General features: G+C 38.2%; 1 protein-coding gene across 2 annotated transcripts in view; it reads left to right on the forward strand.

Moving 5' to 3' along the window:
• The window catches only part of ripor1 (RHO family interacting cell polarization regulator 1), a 75,217-nt gene that overhangs the window by 8,969 nt on the left and 38,780 nt on the right, over positions 1-27,468 (forward strand). The window contains exon 1 of one of the 2 annotated variants that reach the window (XM_067418873.1): positions 6,797-7,238. The exons of the other annotated variant lie outside the window; for it this stretch is intronic. The gene's annotated coding sequence lies outside the window, so the exon portion shown is untranslated. Of the gene's footprint in view, positions 1-6,796; positions 7,239-27,468 lie in introns of those variants that run through there. 2 annotated transcript variants of the gene reach the window in all.

A 27,468-nucleotide genomic window follows, 5' to 3' on the forward strand; every position in this document is an offset into this window, starting at 1 on the left:
CAACACAGAAACGTTTTTAAATCACTTTAACCTGTCACAGTGTTTTAAAAATGCGACACACAGTTGCAGTGCAATGGTCAAAGATGTCAATGGTCAAAAAGCAGAACAGAAGAAAGAAAAAACACATCTGTTGAAGTTGGTCCGAGTTGAGGCATTTAAAAATTATCTGAAAATGAAACTCTCTAAATTACATATTCTGTAAATTAATATGTGATTTAATTTGTTTTAATTTGCTTTTATATATTTTATTTAATATTTGTAATTATTTTCTATATATGTATCAGGTATCATAGCTCGGGAAGCCAGGGAGGTTTAGGCAGCTCGGGGAGCCTTAATGGGCTGGGGCCATAACTGGACTGCACAATGGTCAACGCTGCACTGATTCTAGGACTGGAACAGACTAGGGAATTTCTCTCACTGGAACAGACTGGAGAACTTCTCTTATAAGAACAGACTGATGAATTTGTCCTTCTGGAACAGACTGGGCTTCATATATATTTTGTCATGACAACTGAGTATTTGACATGGTAATGAATATGACAATGTTAGTATGTTTGAAATAGATCTGTTACTCTGCTACTGCTGCAGAGCAAGTGCGGGACATGCTACAGCCAATACATGCACAACACACTGCTGTGAGCAAGTAAGATGCAGCTGTACTGCTCTACAATATAGCATATGTGAATTACCTGTAGCCTATACAGGTGGAGTTAGGGGATGTGGAGGGATTCTGAAAGCACACTGCAACTGCAAATGATGACCAAGAATAAGATCCTGCTGATACAGCAAGCACACATCCTGCCTACCATTGGTTGAGCCAATGAATAGTCACACCTTAAACTGATATCATTGGTTTAGCCAGTGTGTTTGTGTGACCAAATAACTTCTCTTGCTATGTCTAATTTAATGCAGCCCAGCTGGTCGGGAGACTTACAATAATATTTATATAGCATCACAGTAAGATGCTCATTTTAGGAAAATCCATTTACTAGCATATACCATATATAGCAGCCCCAAAAGGAAATGTTGACATTTTTGGACAAATTACCTCCATTGAATAGCAAAATATCAAAGTTGCATCTGCAAACAAATGATTTTAGAGAGCTCTCTTATCTCAGAACTTATTATTTAAAGATATTCATACATTTTTAATAGTGATTTAAGTGTTCGGATAGCTTTTGTGGTCACTTGCTGTCTCTGCAGATTCAATTTGGAAAGGTAGAAAGTATTTTAGCATCAAAACTTTTTTTACACACTTCAGCTTTAATTTGCACCAGGGAAGAGTTGAAGCCATCTGATTTAAATTTTTAAACTGAATATACAGAGGATCTCTCTTGTGCTTCATTCTCTCTCTTTTTCGTTTTCTTTCTTACTCTTCAGAATGAATCTAACCAAGTGGGTCAGCTTACGCAAAAAGAAACAATGTGTATGAGCTCATTGCTAGCCATGTCCTTGCATCCCCAATGCGGGCTTTGCTTTCACTCATCACTTTCTCTTTCACCTCTGCCTTCACTTCTCCCTATCCTCCCCCCTCGCCCTCTCTATTTCATTACAATCACTTTTCTCAGGATAACAGACACTCAGCAGACTTTCATTGCTATCAATAGGAGCATTAAAATGAGCCCTGAGTGAGAAAGCTTTTGTTGGAGTTTTATTGGATGGAATTACCGGGCCTGGATCTGGACCACGTTCCATGAGCTTGCATTTGGGACATTGGCTGCACTCCACACGCCCACCACCGGACTCTATCTGTGTCCAACTCTTGGCAGAAATTTCCTTGTCAAAACCGAACTGTGGCTATACAAAAATGTGAATTTAACTACATCTAGCAGGAGAGCATGTAAACTGACTTAGAGACAGGAAAGCAGTGCTTTTACGTGCTCACTACGCCCTCACAGGTCAGGTCAAACGAGATGCCATCACTCACATTTCCTCTCCTCCTGCTGAGCAGCATGCCCAGGGGAAGGGACCAATCAGCATATTATTATGACCCGGTCGGCAGGGTCCCACCCTGCTTTAATCTAAGAGGAATTTAGCCTAGAAAGACAGATTAACTGGGCTGGAGGGTCAAAGATTCACCCCCTGGTTCTTATGTCCTGCCTGAAGGTCTCAAGAGTGGTGGGGGTTGGTCATTTAGAGAGACATTTATAGAGTACAGCCTGAAATAAACTGCCCATAACAGTGACTCGGTGTAAAGTGACTGTTATAACACGTATCTTTCTTTTATTAGTTATTAAAAGGAGTCACATCGTATCATTTTATTAAATGTTTGAAAATAGTTAGGATTATTGAATCAAAACTACAGTAAAAACAGTTATATTGTGAAATATAATTACTATTTGAAGTAGTTGTTTTCTAGTTGAATACATTTTCAAATGTAATTTATTCCTGTGATGGCCAAGCTGAATTTTCACCATCATTACTGCAGTCTTCAGTGTCACACGATCCTTCAGAACTCAATAGGCTGATTTGCTCAAGAAACATGTCTTCTTATTATCATTTATATAATTATTATAATTTATATAATTATTATAATTTATATTATGAATTGTACACAATTATTAATAATGGTTATTATTATCAATGTTGAATTTGATTTGGAAATGAAAAAGAACAGCATTGTTTAGTCTTAACGCCTTGCTGCACTACAGGGGCACATAAAAGTTTTGCCTTAACTAAAGTACCACTATTTTCAAAGATGAATAGTTAGCTATGGACTAAAATAACAACATCAGTCCCATTATGCCACTCAAGTCCATGTAAACACACACTACTGAGTGTACAGTCCTCTTGCCCCAAAATGAAGCTTTAGAGATGCCTAACCAAATTATACTGGGTATGATTTTATCCCACAGCTCAAATCTGAGATTTCCTTCAGCAATTCAACTATATGTGCATTTTATGGACTTGTTAGCATGAAGTGCGACATGTTGGTGTGCTTTTTATGTGTGATATGTGCGTGCATGTTATGAAATGCCAGAGTAGCAGATGGAGTGAACAGGTGGTATGTAATGTGTGTGGGTTAGCACGAATTTCTCTTTCTTTTGTGTGGGTCAGCATGTTATGGTGGGTGAGTGGGTGGGCTTTATAAGGGTAGCTGACAAATGCTAAAAAGCTTCCTGAGATGACTAAATAGAAAGCTCTCTGCTCTTCATAAGACTTCATAAGATTTCACTTCTGAAAATGTAGACTGAGAAAACATTAGAGAAATGGAGTTTGGTTGGGAAAGAAAGGAGTGGCTTCCAGAGCTGCAATGTCAATGAGCTAAGCAGTAAAAATACGAATAAATACTTTATCAGGCCTATTTTTTTTTTTTTTTTTTTTTGCTGTTTGCTGTAATTCACCCTTATATTCCTTTCATCTGTGTGATTGCTTTCATTCCCCTTTTGGAAGCTTTTGGTTTGCTGCGGCGCTACAAACGAATCGACCATTGCTTTCAGCCAACGCCCCCCAAAAAACATCCCACAAGCATCCCCTCCCAGTCGGACATGCCAGCTCTAGGCCAAAATACATGAGAAACGAAGGACAGGGAGTGCAGAGAAATGAAAAAGAGCGACTTGACATGTTTATAAATATTCATGCCCACTTTTGACACGTCCTTGCTTTAAAAGACACATGTTTCGCATTATAATTCAGGGTCAGTCTGTATGTAGTGAGACGTCCAAATAATTGAACTCACACGCCAATAAAAAAACAAGTAAGGACAAGAAAGAAAGGAAGGAAGGACTGAAAGTGATGATCAAACGTTGCCCCCTTCTTAAACTGTGGATATTCCCACAGGGAGTCTGAGAGGCAGGTTGCACGCACTGGGGTTCAGGGGTTAATGAGCATGAAGACGGGGCAGAGAGGGGGCATTGTGTGATTGACAGCCAGCCAGACAGCAGCAAACAATGTGTGAAAATGAATATGTGTAAAACCATAAAAAGTAGAAAAAAAACATCAGATATCTAATTTAAACCCATCTAGTATCAGTTTCTATTAACACTATAAAGCCTGAAATATGAAATAAAAGTCAGAAAAATCTTAATTTTATATATATATATATATATATATATATATATATATATATATATATATATATATATATATATATATATATATATATATATATATATATATATATATATATATATATATATGTTTATTGAACCTTTAGACCACAGGTGTCCTAACCTGCTTTTGGAAGACTGTCCTGCATAGTTTAGCTCCAACCCTAATTAAACACACCTAAACCAGCTATTTATAGGCCCCCTGCTTTTAGTATGAATATACTAGCCTTAAAGCTACACTATGTAACCTTTCCATCCGCTAGAGGGCGCCTATTCAAAACAAATGGCGTAGTTTCATGACACCAGGTTTGAGCGCGGAATCTTGCGACATGTGGTCTTCACCTCACAGCTGGTGAAAAATAATTGGGATAGGACAGAAATCATGTTCATGGATTCGATTATTAACGTTACTGTAGTATGAAGCAGAGCAGAACCGAGTGTTGAGGGAGCTGAGCAAGACGCCATTTCCGTTTTTCCGGTCATGAGTATGAGGTAACGGAGCTGTTTATCATATTAGATACATTTAAATGTGTTTATAATTGTTATGACATTATTCCGTACGTTCGCATAGCGGCTGCTATGACACCTGTTGCACACTAAGAGTAAAGCGTTTCTGCAGAATAAAACCGGAAACCGAGGGTAACGCAGGTATGACGCAATTGACAGGCGACTCCCTCAGACGTCCCAGCTCCTTGGTTAAAATAGCAATTTTCTCACAATTTACAAGTAGTTGGAAAAATTTGGGATATTGTAAGAACTCAACTGAACAAACTATATAACACTGGCCTGATTGTTTTTGGATATTTTACTGCAAAAATCCTACATATTGCACCTTTAGGGTTATGAATAAGCTGGTGTGTTCCAAAACAATGACAAAATTTTAATTTAAGAGATAGAAGCATTCGAAACTTACAGTCTCTCACTTCCGCTAAAATGTATTATGGATTTTTATTACCATGGACTTCATCTTTTCATCACATCTTCTGTCCAATCAAATGCTCTCTAGAATCTGAAGCATCCCGTCCCGTAAATATGTTGAAGCTGCTGCTGAAATCAGCCACGTGTTCACACATTTACTATTTTCTACAGGGTGAATGGCACATACTGCACTATATGGGGATAGGGAACGATTGAGACGAGACAAATATACTTTTATTTGTCGCAAATAATGTCTGGCACACACAGTCTGCTCCGGTCCAGAGACACGAGAGCACAGAGCAGATCATGTGTGCGAGCCGGCGCAGGCAACAAATGTGGGTAGTATGAATGAAATTCGATTGCATCCAATTCGATTTTGGATGCAGCAACTAGAAACTTCCAGGCAAGTTTGTTGAACCTGGTTAGAGCTAAACTCTGCAGGACATTGGCCCTCCAGGAGCAGGATTGGACACCCCTGCTTTGTGTTTTTTTGTTGACTATCATATTTGATACATCAGGGTTTATGGCTCGATATGGAGCTCATTCTCAAGGAGGGGAAAAAAACACCACAATTTTATTCATTGGTAATTATAGGGTTAAAGTCTTTTTGATGACAATCTTGCACATGGCCTGGATTTTGCTCTACATTCTGCAGCCTAATTACATAATTTAGGTGCCATGCTTTAGCCCTGGGCAGTGAATACTTTGTGGTGCTCTTGCAAGGGGCTAACCCACATTGGTGTGATCTGAGTGGGGAGAGGGGTGAAGCACATTGATTTAGGGTAGTGAATTCAGAATTTAGATGGCTGCCTGGGATTGAATAGAGGGCAGATAGGGAGGGGTAAATGGTATCCACCATTGATCCCACACTTCAGTCCGAAGCCTATCTTTTGCTAGCAGGTGGCCACATCAAGCCTCTCTTCAAACAGATGCTGACATCACCTTAGGCATCACCGGCAATGTTGCTGCAGCAACAACTGGCCATGACCTGAGACCATTCACATCTTCTTTGAGAGAAGGTCTCAAGGTACAACACATTACACATGCACATACAGTCCAAATCTCTCATTTTCAACTATTATGCTTGATGCATTTAAAGGCGTGGGTATCTTTTGACTTACAAGCAGTGATCTTTTGGCCATAGCAGTGACTTGACAATCACTCATTCTTGCATTGTGGTGCCGACTGTTGCACAGAGGAGCATTATATCGTTTTATTAAGAAAATTCTATTCGCACAGTAAAAAAGTTTTGCATAATATTAACATAGTAGTGGTTTAAACTTTGCCCTAAAACATTCAGAAAAAATGTCCTTATAAGCATTGCTTCCTGTTTCTCATACCCTGCCCTTTCAACGTTTCTATCTATAGCCTGGTGTTATAATTGCCATGTAGTCACTTTAGCCTATAATTTAACCTATAGCTGCACTCATCATCAGGATTGCCTATGTTTGCATGTTAGATAAACTCTGCCTTTATGTTTTATAGATTTAACAAATCAAAATGGAAAAAAAGTATCTCAGTTTGGAACTTTATGACATGGCATACGGTTCAACACACTGCATAAAACACGATGAGTGTTGTTTTTTAGCATATATATCAGCATAATATCTTTTAATAATTAAAAAGAAAAGTTCAATATCTAGCCATAGTAAAAACACTGAGGGGGAACAATAAGATTTGCCAGTGTGATGTTGTTGCTAGGAGGGTGAGGGGGTGCAATTCACATCTTTGGGTTTCACTGAAAGAGGCCAGGAAAAGCTCAAATCTTTGTCCCTCCCCTTGTCCCTTCCCCCTCTCCGTTTGGAACGGGGTTTGTGCATTAAGTGTATTTATTAGTCAAGTGCGTCTGTACAGTCTCCCTGACTAAAGGAAATTGAAAATTTCTTCTGCGTGATATTTTTTCCAGCAGCTTCATCACCCTATTATTCATGCCCATGAAATAAGGTACCTCGATACTCCCTCCACGCTGGCCGGGTGTGAAGTGGACACGCCGGGGATGGACGTCTTTTCATTTGCATGTGTTTTGTCCACACCCCTTACGAGATAACGACAGGACCCAGCCTACAGGCTTTCCTTCAGAGGGAGAAAGTGACACGGCTCGCCGTGTGTATGCAGTGAATTGAGGATAAACGGTGGATAAATCGAGGATATATTGTGTAGCCTACGTCTTGCTCGAGAAACTTACTCGTGCCATCCATTGCGTTTAAAGTATCAGCGCGCGGACTGAAAGATTTGGATTTACACATCGATGATACCAACCCTGACAGACATGTATGTAGTTTCCTTCTTTATTCATTTATTTTAACGACGTTTCTGTGATATACACGGGCATGTATTGAGCATAGTCGGTGTTTATTTAATCGTCACGTGTACTTAAAAATCTTAAATAGAAATATAAAATAGCTAGTAAAGTAAAACGAGTCTATGCCAATGTATTTTGAGCCACATTGCAAAACTGAGGGCATACGCCTTATAAATTGTGATTTATTTGTAGGTTTTTTTGGGTAATTTTGCAAATGGATGTGCAGGGCAGTGTGATAGACTTTCTCATAACATGGCACAGAGGACTGGGAGTGAGCCCAGATGACAAAGAGAGCTTTGTGTGGCATATGTGTGTAAAAGATGTAACCTCGGGTATAAATAGTCAGGAATTACATAGCGGAAAGACACCGTCAGGCACTTTGTGTTATTGCTTTGAAGCCTTTCTTTCTCTGCACGTTGCTCATAGCCACTCAGTTGCTTTAGAGAATATCCCATGAAGCTAATCCTGCACAATCTAATCCCATTGAATCTTTTCCCCTTTATACATGCTAGGGAATGCTGGCCCTAATAACCTATTTTTTGTTACCTGGGAGTATATGTTTCTCTTTTCTGGATTGCTAGGTTTATTGATGCTTGTAAACAACTTTGTGCAATGAAAACTGACACATTTAGTTTGTTGTGGAATAGGAGATGTGCACCATGATGAGTGCTGTCAGTTCTTCACGTGAGTGAAGGATTTATGAGACCACTGAGACTATATTAGATAGAATAAAACTGTGGTTCTCAACCTTCCTGCCTTCAAGACCCCCCAATGTCCGTGAATAATAAAATATTTATGTAGTCTACAGCATTTCCTCTGGTATGTCTGTTGCATTTAAAGGCACAATATGTCAGTTTTTTTATTTATTTAAATATTCAAAAACCACTAGAACAATGTTATATATTTTAGTGACTTACATTATCATTATTTTAGCACTTACATTATCTCAAATGTTTCCAAGAATGTTTAAAGGTCCCATGGCATGACATTTTTGGTTTCAACTCAACATTAATATTAGTACCACTAGCCTGAATATTGTCCCCAAGTGGCTAGACATTTTGATCGGTCTAAACCGAGTTCTGGCTGTCTTTTTCTGCATTTGAGAAAAGGAGAGCTCAGAGCTGATCTTGAATTATCCTGTTATGACGTCATACCAGGAAAGGTTTCCTCCCCTTCCTCTGCTTTGCCCGCCCAGAGAATTAGTAAAGAATGGATTCATTTCATCAGTCGCGATGTCAGCAGAGGCTTTACCATATGGATTCGACAGCACAACCACAAACAGTGAGTGACAGTGTTCATTAATATCTGATCTTAAATCAGTGATGTGCAGATAATCATTCAAGTTCACACAGACTTTCTTTCTAAATCGTTTAATACTGTCAGCCCTGCTGCTGGCCGTCTTGATTTATCAGTAAATCAAGCCAGTGACTGAAACCAGCAACTTCACGTTGTTTCTAGTAGCATGAAACAAATCTGTTATTTAGATGATTAAACTACAGAGAGCGTTAAAAGAACACTATTTCTAATGTTCGGATCTGTCAATCACGTACATCTGCAGTGCACACTTGCCCAAACTGCCGTTTGAATGATGCTGTTAAACTGCACAACAGAAGCTCTTACTGTATTCATGTCAATGTCGTGTTTGTTGTTAGTTGTGGTGAAAGCATTTTGTGTTTATTCCGAACTCTCAGATACAAACTCTCTCAACAACTCGGTACAATAACACTTCCTCAGCAATCTTTTCCCAGCTCTCCCTGTCTCTGCCTTGACTGGCAGGCAGGAAGCGCTGCATCTGCGCCTAACTAAACCACGCCCCCTCCGCATGTAATCTCATTTCAAATGCAGATGTCAGCCAATCACAACAGTGGGTGTTTTCACTGAAGACTCGCAGCAGACACGCCCCTTAAAACAGAGCATTCAAGCCAGAGGGCTAATATCAGAATAGAAAAAATGTACATTTTTTTATGTAAAAACCATACTAACAATATAAGTACACCTCAGGAAACATTATAAAATAATAAAACAATCCATGCATAAGACATTTAAATCCAGAGAAATAAGACAAAATTAACCAGGACACAGACCGTGTCTGTGCGTCGCCTATCGATAACATCATATGAGCATTTACGGCTTTATTTTGTATAAAAAATGGAAACACCAAAGATGCTTTAATATGTAGTATGTGTTTTATTAATCATGTGAGCAACTGTTTGGATACATTAATCGATAGAAAATTAATTATATAGCTCAACACAGTTAGTCTTATTGTTTAAATCTTATTTTCTTGATTTACCTCGAGTACCATGTTTTACCATGGCTGTATTGATCTAGCTTACTGTAGTGTGCAACAAATGTCTCATAGTTGCCACCGAATGAACGCACAGAGACATTATAACATAACTTTTAACACACTCAAATAATATTATAAAACAGCACTGCGTTACTGTACAAACACATGACCGGAAAAAGCAGAAGCAGTCATCTGCAGCATAATAAACGCTGAAATGACGGTGTCATCAAGCTACGCCTTTGTTTTAAATAAGCTAACTCTAGAAATGACATATTGTGACTTTAAGTTAAAAAAAAAAAATTAAGTAAGAATTCACAATATATTGAGGGTAAAGTTTGTCAAATATATAATTGTGCATGCTTATTTCCCCTATTTTTTTATTTAGATTACCTTAGATAAGTTTATTTAAGAACAATTAATTTTAAAATGAATATCCATTTCTCATACTGTATATTCTTGGGGCATTAATTCATTTGTAGCAATTAAAATGATTAATTTTAGTCTTTTAAATCTTAATTAATAAAATTTTAGACAAATTAGGAATTTATCAGTTATCATTTATAGCATAAAATAGTATTGACGTATCTGTATTGGACAACCCTAATGTCTGTGCATCCATAATTTTAAGTCATCAGTCCCCCTCTTGGAAGTTTGTTTAGGTCCCCAAATGGACTTCTGCCTTTGCCTGTCCTACCACTTTATAGGCATCCTAGTCCGCTCCACATGACATGGAAAAACGGAATAGGCTAAATGTCTTCGTTCCTTTGACGTGGCTGTGTCTTGACTTCCAGTTCTTTGTGTGCTGTGCTATTTATGAACTTGCACGTGAGATTTGCTGCAAATCTTGTGACTCTCCTAACCATTAGGCCGTGTTGCTATACTAGCAGCCGTACTTTCTGTGAAGACTGTGGGAACACTTCTTTTGGAAAACTCAAAGCCTTGTGGGCAGCACCATGGGCCACACAATCTGTCCTTTGTGCAGACCTGGCCCGACATGAAGGGGCCTAATTTAGCTAATGATTTGATCAAGAACAGCCATGAAAGTGATAAAGCAAAAGCGTGCTGCTTGTCGTACTGTTTGTTTATTTTAATAAGGAATACAGTCCTTAAAGCATTTAAATGAACTTGAATGTGATATTTAGAGTGGTTTAGTGCATATTTAGTTTTTTTAATATTTTTTTCTTGTTGATTCTTCGTTTGGATGGCTTGTTTGTTTGCATTATTTTCTCTTTTTAGTCGATATAAGCTCATTCAAACAGTGTGTGAGATGTGTACTGTAATTCCAAGTCTTTATTAAGTAACATATTTACATGATTCAACCCAACGGAATTCTCTCTTTACTCAGTCAAATCAGTTTTTCCCTTCACTTTCTCTCTATAAACTATCTCCTGCTTATTTTCTTTTTCATTCCGTTTCCTCACAAAGACATGCACGTCCTCCCCCCAGAGGAAAGACTGGCTGTCCTGGCTGACCATTCTGAAAATAGACACGCCTTGAGGAAGGACCAGTTGACTGTTAAAAAAAAATCCTCTACAGTTACTATCACGCTTCTGGCTAGAAATGAAATCTGTGTTACCTTACTTACTCTTCAAGACAGTTAGAATCCAGAAGCATATTGATTTGGGAGTACACAAATTTGTGAGATTCTGTTTCTCAGAAATGTAGGTTAGCTGCCAGCGTCTATTTAGCCTTTTATCTTCTACAATGCTTTCTCTTCCTCCTAGTGAAAGCAGATAGTGCATTAGTTTTTCTTCCTGTTGGTCAGACAATCACTTGTTTCAGAGGAAGCCAGCGCGTCTTGAAATGAGTGTCTGGATTTTTGTGGGAAGTTACAAATGATTCGTCCGGTCTTCTGCACCTGCATTCACTGGTAATGCGGTGGCTGCTTTGAAGTTTCGACGCTCTTCTTGCAGAACAGAAACTTTTCCCATTTGTTCAAATGGAGTTAGTTTGGGACTTTAAGCATATAAATGTCTCATTCTAAGTCTAATAATACACATTGTCCTCCTTTTTTAGACACACAGCACATGCACACAAGGCCTCCTACTGTAATTTGTGTGGCATGTTATTATCAGTGGTTAATTTGTTTGATTGCAATGTGTGCCGCCACAGTGGGTGTTGTTCATTTTTACACAACACTTTTTTTTTTCCAACTCACCCCTGCTCAGAGCAGTGACTCGGTCCGGTGAATGTTCCAGGCAATATACTCGCAGGGCTCCCAGACAAAAAATGACAACGCTTAAGTGCCAAATTACTTCTTTATAGTCATTGAGAATCACTCAATAAAGATGGTGGTTCAGAAATGCTTCAGTTCACAGAGTTCATAGCTTATTACTTTAGCTTCTAACAACAACTGCTATGTGCTGTGATCATGCAGATTATAGTGATTTAAGTTATATAAACTAATTTTTGTAGTTGTAAATTATTTCTGGTTTAACCATGGGTTGTATTTGTGCCATATAAGTACCCAACCGAGGCTCAATGGAAAAAACGTGCTTGTGTAAGCATTTCTGCTAAATTTTTGCTTTTTGCATGTTTCTTGATACTAAAGAAGCTGGTGCTAAAAGGTGATGAACATAAGTCTGGCAACGTTTTATGTTGGTTGTTGTTATACATAACTCAGCAGTTCAGAAATAAAATGTTCGGTGGCACTAAATGTATAATGAACTATTGCACTTGAAAATAACTTGCACTTGCACACTTTTGAGTGTCATGGCAAAGCCTGCTGGTAGAAAGTTCTAAATACTCATAAAAGTATATTTGTTTGAAATAATTGTTTAATTTGAGTTGACTCTACTTACCCAATTCATTATTTTGAGGGTTTAGGTTTACAGTGGTGCCCCATGGCCTTAACCACCATAGACATTGAGGGGGACAAGTCCCCCGTCTGGCTCTGCCCTTCTACGTACTTCTGTATATTCTCTGGTTTTCTCAGATGAAATTAACCAAACGTAAGTGATTGGTTATGGCAGATCCAGAGTGGCTCTTGGTAGATCCAGTAGTTTTAAAATCTTCAATACAGTACCCGCCTTCAAGGAAGTTAATGCTTGTCAATGGAGAGTGTCCAGACCCTCTGTACAAATAAAATGTACAAGAGTCTGGTAGGACCAGGCTAACAAGTCCCCCCAAATAATTAGAAATAGCCAAATTATTTCTCCTCCTCCTCCTCCTCCTCCTCCTCCTCCTCCTCCTCCTCCTCCCCCCCCAACACACACATACACACAATATTTGATATTCTTGATGCTGCTCTGCTGTACTCCATTAAACACTGCTTTGTTTGTTGCTAGGATGACAAAGTAAAATGTTATATTTTTAGGTTGGCCCGTCCTAGTGGTCAGCGCTCATCACTGTCAGAAATGAGTGAGATGGCCAATCAAATCAAAGAAGCCGTGCTTACTGTTAGTGTGAATTCCAACCCCAACATGACACTTTAGCTATAGCAGTGAAAGAAGAGTTTTTTTAATTGAATTTCACCATTTTGAATTGAAAATAGGACATTATTCATGTAAATACTATCAGAATTTGACGTGAAAAAATGTTTTGCTTTTTTACATATTAGACAGAAAAAAATAAGAGTGAATTTTGTGCATATTTAAAAAAAAAAAAAAGCGCAAATAGTTTACTTCATGAGTACAATATAATTGGAACTTTTCCCAGCATTATTTATTTTTCTTTATTTTCTTAAATCCTTTTTAATCCTTTAATAATTGAATTCCTTTTTAATAAACCAATAAGACCCATACCCCCCCTCCCCCCCCATGCAAAAAGAAAACTCTAGTACCCCCCATATGTCTAAGACACGGTTACGGCCTTGGTGTTAACAAAAGTAAATGTGAGAGAAAATAAAAATGCCATTTTAGCTTGCTTTCAGCTCTTTTATCTGTACTTGCATTTTTTATTGTTGCCTTGTGAGAAATTGATCATCTGTTAATTTCAGCTGAAAATTGCATGGAATTGTTTGTATATTGGTATGTTTTTGGCGGGGGTTTTTTGCACACAAAAAATAGTAGAGGCATGTTTTGAGACTAGCCTAAGTTGTAAATATCATTCATTCATATAAATTTCACACAGTTCCGTCAGAGAGTCAGTATTGAACTCAATAATGTTTCTGAATAGTTGAGCTGAAAACTGGTGTGTTTGAGAGTTTTCAAGTTTCACAAATCTTTGTGACTGACGATTGAACCAGTGCTTGATATACATTTTCTGGCTAATAAAACATCACAGAGCACGGCGTTTGTTGCAATCTTACAAGATGATAAAACTACATATTGGCACAATTTTTTTTTTATCAAGTATGCGATCATTGTAATCTAGAGGCCTGACTCGTCGAAAATATTTTTGGTGGATTTTTTAGGTACTGTAACTCAGTTTGCTCTGTTTCAGAAGACAGCCCACATCTCTGCCTCTGGCTGTGTGACTGCGGGAAACTCCAGCATAGTTGTCAGTCCTATCTCTTGGATAAACAGGAAGCTGCTAAAACTACAGCGCTGTTCAGTGGGGACGGTGATGTCTATGAAGTATGACAGCATTGTGAAAGCCTTGCGCTAATGTTAACCAAATGCACATTAACCTTCGTGTTTGGAAACAAAGTGCTGTCCCACACTGCTGTGGATAGTTGCAGAATATATTTCTTCATTTCTCAAAGAAAGATATTTTTTTGATTTGTGAAACAATAATGCGCTGGTAATAAGTAACTCCTACATATAACTTTGCAGTGTCGTGCAGTTATTTGGTTTAGTCATTAAATCCTCATTGAACTTTTCTTTCTCTCATTACCTCGTCCAGAGCTCCCGCCCATGATCCGTCTGTGCTGCAACCTTCCATAGCCCAGCTCTTTTCCCCACGTGTAGATTGGCTGACTACTCGCACCCGCAATACGATTCTGTTTTCTGACTGAGTAGAGAAATGTATTCCTAGCGTCCCTAATGATTGTGGGGGTGTTTATGATGATATCATTGTGAAGAAGAGACAAACACAAGTCAGGATATTATTTTTTTTGCACAGCAACTTCACTACCTCACAATATTATAAGTAGGCTTAGAGTCATGATATGGTTGCAGTTGATTTACTCTTTGCCCATTTATGTGTTCTAAAGAATGTGCCTTTATACTATATTCACAAACCTTGCTTTTTTGTGACCCTTAAAAAAAAGAGAGGATTAATAACTTTAGTCACAAAAAAGGTAATTTCAGTTTGCAAACTCAATTCATCTTGTCTAAGTCAGTTCACACTGTTTCAATGAATCGATTCAAAACTGGTTTAGGGAATTTCATTTTTTGGGGGGTCCATTACTCTTTTAGTTAAAGGGGTGATTCCGTGTTTTTTTTTAAGGCTTGGTTGTGTTTATGGGGCGCAGTATAACGTGTCTTAATACTTCTTTCTTTTTTTTTTTAAATGCTGTATTTTTCTTATATTTTACCTTTAAAACAGTCTCCACTGTCCTTTGAACAGCTCGTTTGCTTTCTGCTTCTATGAAGCCCATCCCTCTGAAAAACACAATGGTCTTAGATTGGTTAGATGGCCAAATGTAGTTTCATGTATTTTTATTGGCTGAAGGGCCAAGCACAGGTTGTCTGGAAACGCCACGGCCCTTACCATTACAGGCAGAAGTCACATCTGCGGTGACTAGTAAGGTTTATGATGTCACCAACCCGGGAAGAAGCTTGTTGTCCAAACCGAAACTCCATCAGAAATCATTCTAATATGAAACATTTCTTTATTATTGTCAATGTTGAAAACAGTCGTGCAACTTAATATTTTTGTGGAAACCATGATACAGTTTACCATGATTTTTTATTAGGATCAATAGAAAATGAATTATTAAGTTTGTAACATTATAAATGTCTTTACTGGCAGTTTTTTAATCTATTTAAGGGGGGGGGGGGGAATGCTGTTTCATGCATACTGAGCTTTTTACACTGTTAAAGACTTGGGTACCCATCCTAAACATAGACAAAGTTTCAAAAACTAAGTTGGATGTTTGATGGAGTATTTCTGTGTCAAAAATACTCCTTCCGGTTTCTCACAAGTTTCGGAGAGTTTTTTCAGAGTATGGCTCGGCTTGTCGTTAATAGAGCGTTAATGGGCCATACGGGCTCTTCTCCCGGAAGGGTGCGCGCGCGTGCGCGCGCGACTGAGGCAAAAGAGCAAATGCACGCCCATAAACACTCACTCAGGTGCAGATCCAGTTGTCCGTGCAAAACTTCTGTCGCACCGCGCTCCACTTTATTCCTATGAGTGACATCAAGCGACTTCAACGCTTCAGCACAGCATTCTGGGAAGGCAGCGCTGCATTTGAACCGTTTTGAACGCAGAAATGACGGGAAGCTTCACAACATCGCTTCAGTCGCGTCGCAAAAGTGGATCTCCACCGTTCACTGCTGTCAGGACTTCACCAAATCATACCAAAGAAGTGTGTTTTTGACGGAGCGGTGACGATAAAGGTTCGGTCCTGCTTTAGAAGCAGGCGGTGAGTAAAACTGCTTCAAATGTCTATGTTGTTGGCTATCGTCACGTGAGTAAACATCAGTGAACAACACGATCGTGTATAACGTTAGTTAATTTATCAATGGAGCATGCGATCCATGGTGTGTGTTTAAAGGCACAATATGTAATGTTTCAGCATTAAAAATATAAAAGATCACTATATCTATGTTATATATTTTTTAAAGTTGTGTGTTTACATTATCCCGACAGTTCCAATTAACTTCTAAATCCAGAGAAATTAATATTTTAATTCGAAGACACGGACCGTGTCTTTATTTCCGTTATGTCGCCAGTCTTTCACGTCATATCCACGTTTGCGTCTTGCTTCCTGCGAACTCGGCGGAACCATAGATATCTATGGGCGGAACCGCCAAACTCAAAGAGGAACACTGACAGACAGTATAAGGGGAACCCCCGTATAAAAAAGTCTGTATGATAATGGATCATGACTACTCTTTGCCTGTACGTTTTGCCAGCTCAACAAAGCGCAAACGTACGGGTGAAAAAAATGACCCGAGAAGATTTTGGGACAGTAGAAGAAGCAAGAGACGTGTAAACCTTGGAGAAGCCTTTGAAAGATGGCGAAATCTTCGTGACAAGCTCGGACTGTAGAGAGATGCTGATCTCGCTTGCGTTTTAATAAACAGGTCATTTAAGTAACCATTCAGCTAACATAATAATCATATAATCATAACATGCTGTATGTTTGCATATTGCATAGCGATCTTGACCACAGTGAGACGCGTTTAGCTGAATACGTAATGTTATACATTTTGTATCGGCTTTTCAAACAGGCGGATTCTCTGTTTTTGGAGACTGAAAGAGCTATTTTTTTAAAAACTGATTCAAAAGTATTTCTATCCGTATATTTGGTGACACGATGATGTCATGTGTAAAACGCAGATGGACTAGCTATTATTGGTTTTATATGTAGCTGGAGAAAGTAACGTTAGCTTCATAAGGTAATATGCCACTATCTTGGTCAATTAATATAAGGTGACCGTCACTTTTATCATATGTTAATACTAGCTACATATAATATCTATTTAATAATGATCTACTTATTCATATATCTCTGAGTTCCAAAATAAATGTTTATTAGAATGATTGATGAACGTGGGGAGCGACACAGCGCGTGTTCCAATGAACAACGTATTGGTGGTCCTGGTTCTCTCATTTACTGTTTTATGTTGGTAATGATAAACTAAATTGAAATTTATTTCCTTATTGAAGAGTTGATATACAGAATGTTCGACAATCGCGGATGCCATGTCAATATATCTATAATTTGAGTAACTCAAATTATGATGCGCGGTTAATATGTCAACATAGCCTACCAACTTATAGGTATGTTGGCATAGCGACCGCCCGCACAACATTCTGTCTCGCACATTATCTAACGTTACTGATAAGTTTGTTAAGTAACGGTAGCTCGCTGCTATTTCATTAGATTGACATTACATAAAGTGAAAAGCCGTAACTAAACTTAACAATAATAGAGATGTAATATAACAATTACCTTGTCAGTGAACATGTTTTCTGCTGGAGATGCCAGATTCGCTGGTTGACAGTGGCAATAATGACAACAACTCCCATGAGCCCACGCACTTTCCCGACGTCATCAAAGTACGTCTGTTGTTATTATTTTGAATGAGTGACCCCTAGTGGCCAAAAGTTGCATACTGCACGTTTAAATACATTTGTTTAGCTGACCACTATAGGTGTCAGTTTGTTTATTGTAAAACCACCCAAACATAAACCTAGCATTCTCACAAAGCGTGCTTCATCATTCAAATGCGCTAACGGTTACTCCATTGTTGTTCTATGTATAACGTTACACTAGTCTGACGTGCAAAACCGTTTTGCTCGCTACTGCTAAGGTTTAGTCGAATACAATAGTCCATAAACCGAATCATGTCCTCATAAACTGCGAGTAAACACACACAAATGTTGACAGGCCACTAAATACAGTACATACCACAGAGACGGACGTCCTGCTGTTGTTGCTTCTCCTGTTCAATTTATTTCAGCCTCTGGATCTGATTCTGGATCATATCTGTATTAGTTGAATTTGATTTAGGGTAGCGTTTTCTTCTCCACGCTTGAGGACGTCACCGCATTGTGTGTGCTCATCATTCTTTAGCTCCGCCCACACGATACACCTACAGCCGCTCGGTTTTTTCCGGAAACACTCGGTACAGCCTATCTTTCTTTTATAAATATAATAAAACTAAAGACTTTTCGGAGATATGAAGGATGCAATACTACTCTATAGGTACTCAAGATTGACATGAGATTGACTGAAACTGAGTGTTTCACCCCCCCCTCCCCCCTTAAGGCATCTTAGCTGAATGAAAAAATCTTACTTTCCTAAACTTTTGGAAATCTTGTGTATGTATTTAGGTAAATATTAAACGTTTTAAGACATTTTTTGAGCAAATGCATAAACCGTAAGATATACTGAATAGTCACAAAGACTTTAATATATTGAGAGAGAATGTGTAGCTAAAACAAACGTCTCAGGAAAAATGTCAAATATGCTGAAGACGGTGGTTCCTGATTCCATGAAAAATAATTTTCAGGTGAGTTAAAGCTCTTGTTTGCAGATAAAGTTCTTGACTAAGTCACCTGTTATTTTTGGCTTCCTTTCACATTCATCAAATAAGAGTAAGCACACCTGAGAGTGTGCGGTGAGTTGTTACACAATGCTGGAATGTTGAGCAATGTCTGGATGTTTCACAATAGGAGCACGCGGTGCCATTCTTGTAGTATACCGCTGCAAAGCATAATCTTGGCGTGCTGAATACGACCCAGCAGGACCATGTGTTTAAACTGACTGTCATTATAGGGTTGCCATGGCAATGTGTCATTGAACAACATTCACGACAACATGCATCATGGCTCTGTGTATTTCAAAAATGTGTAGTCGAGTTGTATTTGGCCTAGCATACTGTGTAATTCCTAGGTAGGCTGTGTATTATAGTACTCTGTGTATTTCTGGAGTGTATTATTATGCAGAGAGAGAGAGAAGACTGTTATTACTGAGTCAGTACAGGGGAGACGAGCATCTGGACTGGGTGACTCACTCTCTCCCCAAGGCACACGCACGGGACTCACAAACTGTGACGCAGGATACCTGAAAGTTTTCAAGATCAGTATAACTTTTATGTGATCGCTCAAGACAAACATTGGACAGTAGCGCATGGGTTTTGGGGTTTTATATTTGCTATAAATTTGAGTTGTTTTGAAAAGCCTGCACTTAAATTGTTAGTTCACCCAAAAATTAAAATTAGCCCATGAAGTCATCCTATTATAACATTCTTCATTCAGACAAATAAAAACTGAGTTATATTAAAAATGTCCTGGCGTTCCCTAATGGCAGTGACTATTGGGTCATTTTTGAAGTCCACAGTGCATCTGTCCATTGTTAAAGTACTCCACACAGCTCCGGGAGGTTGATAAAGGCCTGAAGCGAAGCGATGCTCTCGTGTAAGAAAAATATCTATATTTAAATAAAGTAAATATTTTATAATGTAAATGGTCAAACTTCCGGTGAATCGCCTTCCATTATCAGTGACTTACGGAAAAAGTGTAGCACCTCTCACAAAATGATGAGCGTAATTGGTGTGCAATGTTCAGATTGTATACGTCTGAACTCTGAAAGGAGAATGTCATACCTAGAAGGGCTTGAGGGTGAATAAATCATGGGCTAATTTTTATTTTGGGAACTCTTTGACCTTTTCACAGGCATTTTGCCTTCATAGTTAGACAGATATTGTAATGTATAAAGGATTGCCTAACAAAATATAGATTATTGCAGAATTGCTGTATCTTAATATTATCAGTAATGTCTATCGTATCATGTGGTACCCTGTAAATCTCACCCCTACACGGCAGCCCTGGTCAAGCGTTTGTTTAGGGGAAGGTGAAACTTCTATGGTGTTTGAGTGTAGATCCGGTGTACGCTGCGTTTGGAGAAGGATAGTGTGCAGACATTAGCTGCTATGTTCATGTAAACAAAAAAGGTAAAATGTGAGCCTACAGACGTTTCCCTATTTGTACAGCTATATTTTGATAGGCATACAATGTAATACAAACCTTAATTGAATTCAGGGAGTTTTCTCTAAGTACAGAACACAAAATGACTGACAAATGTATTCAGTTTTAACCGGTTTGGCACAGACTACCCAACATAGGGTTACACTGACCCAGCACTGGGTAGGTATGGGGGGAGATTCATCATTTGTACCGACAGTAAAAATGAAGACTGGGGGTCAAATTATTTTTAATTTTTTTTAAAAGCTGATGCTGATATGAAGATAGCAGAGTGGCGATGGCCTAAAATACAAAAAAGATGACTTCATAATAGGGCAAAATAGTGTTGAAAAAAAAAGATACAGTTCCGCTTTTAGAGTTCTGAAACATTAAGGTTTTCTAATGATTTTGAAAGTAGTCTCTTAATCTCACCAAGGCTGCATTTATTTGATCAAGAATACAGTAAAACAACAATACTGTGAAAAATATTATTACAATTTAAATGACCTGGTATCTGTTGTAATATATTTTAAAATATAATGTATTTCTGTGATGGCAAAGCTTCTTTTTTTTAGCAGCCGTTACTCCAGTGTCACAATGATCTTTCAGAAATATATATATTTTTATCAAGTCATAGTTTTTGTTTATTTTATTGACCATCGCCACTCTGCTATTTTTGTTTCAGCATTGAAAAATAATATCAGTTGACCCCTAATCTCTGACAGTGAGTTCATCCTAGGAGTTTCAGTACCACTAAGAACATTATTCTCTTTCCATCACCCGGTGTGGGTGTTGATGACAGCCATGCAGGTGGATTGGATCATGGTGCTAAGTATAATTTAGAATATCTGCTGGTTTTAATCTTACTCTCCAAGATCCCCACTGCCTATGTGAGATTGGGTCTGTTTTCTATTTTGCCACAGGTGTGTGTTTGGTCCTCTTGACTTGTTCAAAGAGCTGTCTGTTGTGACAGATCACTATACTTTGCCAGTCTGCTCTCTGTTAATCAGCTTACACCATCCAGTCTCGAAGACAGCTGTGCGGCCACAAACACACAGTACAAACCCAATGCCCCACACTGCTCTCTGAGCCGGTGACCGCCTTTACCTTACAGCCACAATGACTCCTTGAGTGTCTGTGATTAGCTTGCCATCGATGATGTATTTGCACCAAAGGCCACAACCACTGTCAAAACTCCCTCAGACAAACATAAATGCTGAGGAACAGGCGCACGATATCTGTGAATGCGTTGACTGAAATTCCATGCAGTTCTTCCGTGCAGGTGTCAAATTGTCCATTTTCATTTCTAGCTTCTTTTTCCTCTAAGATAATAGTTACAAAAGAGGTGCTTTAACTAAAGTGATATTCACCCAAAAATGAAACATTTTAGCAGGATTTACTCATCCTACTTTCATTAGAAACCTTTATTTCTTTCTTCTGAAGAATGTTTCAACCTTAACATCAAAGTGGTCTAAAACAACACTGCACCCTTTTGACTTTCACTATAGTAAAACAAGAGAGACTTTAATCCCTTTAAGAATATTCTGAATCAGCACCTTGTGACCTAGGTCAAGTACTCTTCCTGTAAGTAAAAGGATCTGCTCATGGTACAGTCTGAGATTGATGAGTGATTTATTATAGCCTCAGTTAGCTCCAGGCTAACTGAGGCTATATTAAATCACTCATCTATCTCAGACTGTACCATGAGCAGATCCTTTTGCCGCTTGGCACGTCAGATTTTCAGAGCAATAGGTAATTAGTTTCAGCATTTATTTCATTGTTCAAGTGCGTTTTTTGATGACATAACATGAATCTGTTTTGTTGCTACACAGACCCTAATATGGTTGGAAAAAGCTGTAGAGAGTTGCTGTGAAACTTTCAGCGAGCTGAAGTGTCTTCATGTATAATAATCCTGCTTGATACTCCCAGTGGTGCCGGCAGATCCTCCAGAAAGGTCACACTGGCTGATTTAATATATATATGTGTGTTCGTGTGTGCGCGCTCGTTTGGTAAACTCCACATTCTTATTGCTAGTCCATAAGCTCCTGAATCCAGTGATGGCCTTACTGCTGTGTGATAGTGCTAGTTAATGTATTGGAGCTATTCTGGTTTGCTTTCCAAACAATGTTTGAGTTTCAGTTATTAATAGAGGACGACTGTGATTTCATGTTTTGATTCAGATGGGCTTGAGAAATGCTTTTTTTTTTTAAATAGGAGTGTTTGTCTGCCGGGTGTTAGTGCTCTGCATGCGAACACAGTTAAATAAAAATGTAAAAAATGACAAAGCGCATCTGTGCAACATATGAATAAGGCTTTAGATGTGTCTTAACCAGACGTGATGCGATAAGATTTCAGAGAGATGTCTGCCCACACCGGACGTGACACGACTGTGAGACGCGACAAAATCACAATAAAAAATGATAGTCATTCAGAAGAGTGTGTGTGTGGGCGGACCCTTTCTGCTAGTGCACTGCACACACAATGACATGGACAATTACATAATTAAATTAATTAACATTACACCATTTTAACATTTTTAAAATAACATACTGAGTGACTGAAAGCATATTTGTCATAGAATACACATTGTTTGTTCACATTCTTGTTTTGTTTAATTTATTTTGAAGGTCTGAGGTGAATTATCCACTTATATGGCTAAAAAAGTAACACAAAATGCTATTCAAACTTACATTAGACGCTTATAACATAAGTAAAGCTTATATATCTGATATTATCATTAGCATACTTTGCATGTGTGCAACCTCACAGAAATGGAAACCTTTCTAAAATATAATCGTCACTTGATTCCGTCGTGGCTGGTTAGAACACGGTGTTAAAGTGACATCCTCAAACAGTAATGAAAAGTTCACACAGAAGAATGAACATCCTCTTTTGAGTTAAGTGAAGGGCTTTAGACTTGACCAGACCACAAATCCAACTGCTCTGTCTCTGAAGGGTTTGAACAAACAGGAAGTGAAGGTTTTCTTGTCTGATCCTCTTTCCCTCTCTCCAGTGGTCCTCTCAAAGCCTGTGGCTTTAAGAAGATTCCTTGATTTGTTTATGAAGCGAGACTGGGAAGGACCCCCACCACCTCTTTTTTCCTTTTAAGATGTTTTGTTTTTGTCTACACCCACACTCCTACATATAGGTCATAATCTATTGTAAACTGTGATGTCTTTGGAAAAGTTCAGAGACTTAAAGGGACAGTTCACTTTAAAATGTAAATTCTGTCATCCTTTACTCACCCTCAAGTTGTTTCAAACCTGTATGAATTTCTTTCTTCAGCTGAACACAAAGGAAGATTTTTTTTTAAAGAATATCAGTAACCAAACAGTTAACTGGAGCCATTGACTTCCATAGTAGGGAAAAAAAATTCTATGGAAGTCAATGGCTCCAGTTCACTGTTTGGTTACTGACATTCTTTAAAATATATTCCCTTGTGTTCAGCTGAAGAAAGAAATTCATACAGGTTTGAAACAACTTGAGGGTGAGTAAAGGATGACAGAATTTTCATTTTAAAGTGAACTATTCCTTTAAAGACCTCTCTCATATCCCATTACACTCAGATTACAGCTCATAATGGGACAGGACAGTCTATATAAATATCATTAAATAGTTAATAAACTGTTTTCTTTTTAAATATCTGTTTTGGATGGAATCCTGATGGTGCATTATTACAATGCCAACACGCATGAAATTTGTTTTAGAATTCTGTTCACATGCAGACTTCCACTGAGGTCTGGAGGAACTCAATTTCTATAATGCGCCTGGGTTGTTGACAGCACGTCAAATGTGACATTCGAGACTTAATGAAGTATGATGATTTCAAACAGCATTTCCTAATTCTTGGAATAATACACACAGTTTGTATGACCTCATGAATTGAGTGACAATGACGTGGAATATTTAAAAATCTACATTTGAACCTAATATATAGGATATATTATGTATGTATTAAATACACAAATAATAAACCTGAAATATCAATATATTGTAGAACGATATTAAACAAGTTCTTTCTTCTGCTGAACACAAATTAAGATTTTGATAAATATTGGTAACCAGACAGTTGACTTCCATAGTAGAGAAACAAATACTATGGAAATCAATGGTTACTGTCAACTGTCTGGTACCAACATTCTTCAGAATATTTGTTCAACAGAAGAAAGAAACCTATCCAGGTTTGGAACAACATGAGGGTGACTAAATGATGACTCATGAATTTTTTTTCCCTTTTTGAGTGAACTATATCTTTTATGCACTTAAAAACTGTGATATCATTGTATAGAAGTATATTGTGTTTTTTACAGCACTGTGTAAAATATTGTGTAAAGCCATTGACAGACTGTACTTCTACAGTGCAGAGTGACCCATAAACCTGTAAGCATCCAGTTGGCGATTAAACAGAAAAGTCTTGGATTCATGAGGCTCCAGAAACTTGCCTGTACCCCTGCAGCTGAGACGATCTGCAGGATGACTGATAAACTTTCTCTTGTCAGATATAGACTAAATAGTTCATAAATTGTGAGGGGATTATATAAAACTGGAGATGATGTATTTATGATGGGTGTTAGCATGCCTTGGCTTGCAGAAGCATTATTGTATCTGAGGAAATGATTTGATTGTGTTACCTGCATGATGGCTATGTGGGGAAAAGTGTAAACCATAATGTGGGAATTTTCTTCTTCAACTTATCTACAGTGATTTGCTATAAGTGCATGGAACATCCATCATGTCATGTGTTCATGTTGAGTCATGTGTGAAGATGGTATGCAGGTTTCTATATTACCACTTTAAAAAATGTGATCACAGATACCACATGAGATTATAAGATAACTTCACTTCTAAGGAAAGGTGCTCTAAACATATGTTTTTTTAAGAAACTATCATTTAGTATTTACTCAAGAATGCCATGTTTATTTAAATAATCTTTAAATAAGATCTATACAGTCTTGCCGTCTGTAATTGTTTGTGAAATTGTGAGTTTAGTCCTCTCTCTTTTTTTTTCTTTCATTTATCTCCTTTGAATTTGAGTAGGATACATTTTTTGCATTTTTGCAAATGTTCTTAAAGCCTTTTCCTTATCCTAAGTTTCATTGTCAGTGACAGTATGGACTTTTTAGCATGCGGATGTAAAGCCAAGTCAGCAGTGATAACTCTCTTGCTCAAAATGCAGAGTACAGTTTGCCTCCACTGAAAGCCACAACAACTCTTCAAATGGCCAATAAAAAAGCATTTATTTATTTTCTGCCTGCCTCGCATCCTTTCTCACTTGCTATCAGACTGAAGGCAGGCACTGGAGGATATTAAGGTCTTATTGGATGACCATTAATCAGCCGCCACAGAAAGAGAGATTGTTAGAAGTCCGGGGTCCGACCAAGAAGGATGTGATGTCAAACTAATATCTGTATTTGACAGGCTTAACCCTCTTTGTGTGTTGTTGACATTGTAATCTAGATGAAAGAGAATGGACCAATCATAGCTGTTTTCTAATTTTATTAAGGATCACGAAACTCACTACCTCCATTCGTTTGTGTGTGCGGAGATAGCAGAGGATATTTCATCTGGTGTTATTGTGTGTTAGTCCAGATGTCTCTCTTTGTGAGTCATTGTAAGATTGTCGGAAGAACCTTTTGGACATGACTTTGTTAGCCGTTTCATCTGGCATACCTTATGGAGAGGTACTACTTACCATAAACCGCAATGCCATTAGTCATTTGTTAGTGTCCAGTAGCTGTATAAAAATACTGTACTTAACTAGCATTTATTTAACAAATTCTGAGTGTTCATTGGCTTTTGAGTGCGACAATAGAATTGACAGGAGTTGCTACAATTGCTTTTTTAAATAATGTTTTTAATTAATGCTGCCTGTAGTTAATACAGTGCAGCGCATCCGAGTTACGTCAGAGCTACGCCAGCACGCCGACTTTCCATTGACCGATGCTGTTCACATGAGCGCCATGACGCATGCGTGTTATGCTGACACAGGAGCTGACCAACCTAAAGGAGACTGACACCGACGTGAAGAAATTGTTGAATAAAGTGGTTATTTTTGTTTGTTTACAAAAAGTATTCTCATCATCACTTCGTAAAAATTATGGTTGAACCACTGTATGTATTCACATGGACTATTTTAACTGCCTTTCTGGACCTTGAAAGTGTTAATTATATTTCTGTCTATGGAGGGGGTCAGAAAGCTCTCAGATTCCATTAAAAAAAATGCCTTAAAGGGGAACTAACCCTTTAAAGGGCACATTAGTAATGCACCTATAAGCGGTTGTACATTGTGCATGGACTATGCTTATTACACACACAGGGACCTGTAGCATTACACAAACATTTTTATATTAAAAATGAAATAATTCCTCTCTAGAGAAGCGTTCAGACTTTCTGCTCGCAAATGTCGCCCATGTAAATAGTGAATCTGCCATGCAAGCGCAACTGACTTTTAAAGGGAATAGGAGATGATATGACAATGATTGGTTTATTTTGCACATGCCCAAATCACACCCATTACTCATTAAGATACTAGTTACAACCCTTTTAGGTTATGCGCCTGTCGTACAGACCCTTTTTTCCATAATTAAACTTGCAAAAGTGGATTCGGACACGCCCTAAGTGGACCTGCACTATGTGCTTCGAACCATGTGTTCATCATAATAGACATTGTAGAATAATGTTAAGTTTAATACATTTTTATTTCATCACTTTTGTCACACCAATTAAGGACCTCTGAAAAGCTATAAGGGTAATGTTAGCTCTTGAAATATTATCTGTACTTCCTGTTTTTTGATTGCACATTCACAATGTTCAGTTAATTTCTCTTTCTGCAATGATCAGCGCTTAAGTCAGCTAGTTAGACTGTGCATGATCTGCGCCCTCATGCGATTTTCATACCGTCTATTGCCCTGGTGTCACCATAACAGATGCAGTATCACTATGGTGATGCCATGCTGTGGTTCACCGATAAACCGCAGTCAAGCTGGCCTCATCTATAACATCGTGTGAGTAATAAATTGTGTGAGGAAATGATTCAGACACCTTAAGATAAGGTTCAGTCTGCTGACCTATAGAGGGAGAAAGTGTTGTACTGATATCAGCTAGTGTGAAACTAGCATATATATATCGGTTTTTGTTTGTAGTGTACGTTGAAGCGTGCCTCTTTGTGTCTGATCTCGTGTGATCTGATTGTTAGACAATAGATCAAACAAAGTCAGACATGCAAACAGACAAGCTTTGTGACTGCTTCACAACAGCTTTTCAGTACTGCTGAGTGACTGATGTGACCTAGACAGCTGTCTGTGGTGTGATGCTGACAGAAATCTCATCTTTAGCCTATAGTTACAGGTCGCTAATCGCCACAGCAACTTATATAGAATCGAAAGTAT

The sequence above is a fragment of the Pseudorasbora parva genome, chromosome 16 (genome assembly GCF_024679245.1).
Source record: "Pseudorasbora parva isolate DD20220531a chromosome 16, ASM2467924v1, whole genome shotgun sequence".
Lineage (NCBI taxonomy): Eukaryota > Metazoa > Chordata > Actinopteri > Cypriniformes > Gobionidae > Pseudorasbora > Pseudorasbora parva.